A 1,165-nucleotide genomic window follows, 5' to 3' on the forward strand; every position below is an offset into this window, starting at 1 on the left:
TCTTTCTCCAAACTGAATTTAATGACTCGGAAATGAAACGTTGAGCAAGTGGGTAAGTGAGCCGACAGGCCGGCCGGCTTGCGAAATTCTTCGCGAGGTTCTCCGTTTGCAGCCAGCGAACGAAGGCAGCGAACGGTTTTTGGTTTATTCACTCCAGCTCCATCGGCCGATTCTCTGTTCCGCTTCTCTCCCGCCGTCGGAACGTATCACTCCGAGAAACACTAAAACATCACTACCGCTACCCCGGCTCACTTGCCTTCCTCGTCGGCCGTTCTCATCTACTACATAATCGGAGTTTTTTTTTTGCTACCCAGCCTAATCGACTTCCCCTAAAATATTCAGCAATGTGAGTTCTGCCGAAGATTCGGCAAATGATAAGCACCTCTCCGTCGCGAAATGGTGAACCTCGCCGTCATCGTTCCGCTACTTTCCGAGTCGTCTTGAAATTCCCGGTACCCCTTAATTTCCCCCTGCACCTCTCTGTCGACTTCCTTCTGGGGCCCGATCTCGCTCTTGATTGAATGAACTCAGGGCTTCCAAGTCATTGGCTCCTGATGTGAAGTCGAAAGCTCTGTGACAAAAACTTCGGACTTGAACCCGTTCCAAACGTGATAAGCTCGAGTTTCGTCGTTGAACTGGAGACTTCGTGGCTCACTATAATTTAATGGTCCTAAATAATGGCATGGACTTCCCTTTGACGGTGAGCCTCCCGTTTGCTTGGTCGAATGTTTGATCCCCGCGCCGGTTAATAATCGAAAACGCTTATTCCGCTCCGTCTGCCCCTTGACAGTGGAGAGTGGTTGCGCAATGCGACCGAGAGCCGAGGGGTTTGAGTTTTCCTGAAACCGCCTTCCGAGCCTCCGAGCATATTTTGCTTTGATATCCTCTCCATCCTCCCTATCTGTCCCGGGAGATCCGGTCCAGAGTTCATTTTGCCGCCTTCCGCGATCCTCGCCGCGCTCCAACATCCGTCGCGTCGACAGCTCTTCCTGCGATCGGTCTTCGGAATGCAGATGCGATCCGGAGTACAGACTATCTCCTAAGAGCCCTTCGTGATCTTCACGTGATCTAGTGGGAGAATATCGACGTTTTGTTTCGGGCGAGTTACTCACTCATTCTAGTGGGATAGCCAAGTAGAAAAAGTATGACGTCTCACACAATCCCA

The sequence above is a fragment of the Galendromus occidentalis genome, unplaced genomic scaffold (genome assembly GCF_000255335.2).
Source record: "Galendromus occidentalis unplaced genomic scaffold, Mocc_1.1 scf7180000077532, whole genome shotgun sequence".
Taxonomy (NCBI): Eukaryota; Metazoa; Arthropoda; class Arachnida; order Mesostigmata; family Phytoseiidae; genus Galendromus; species Galendromus occidentalis.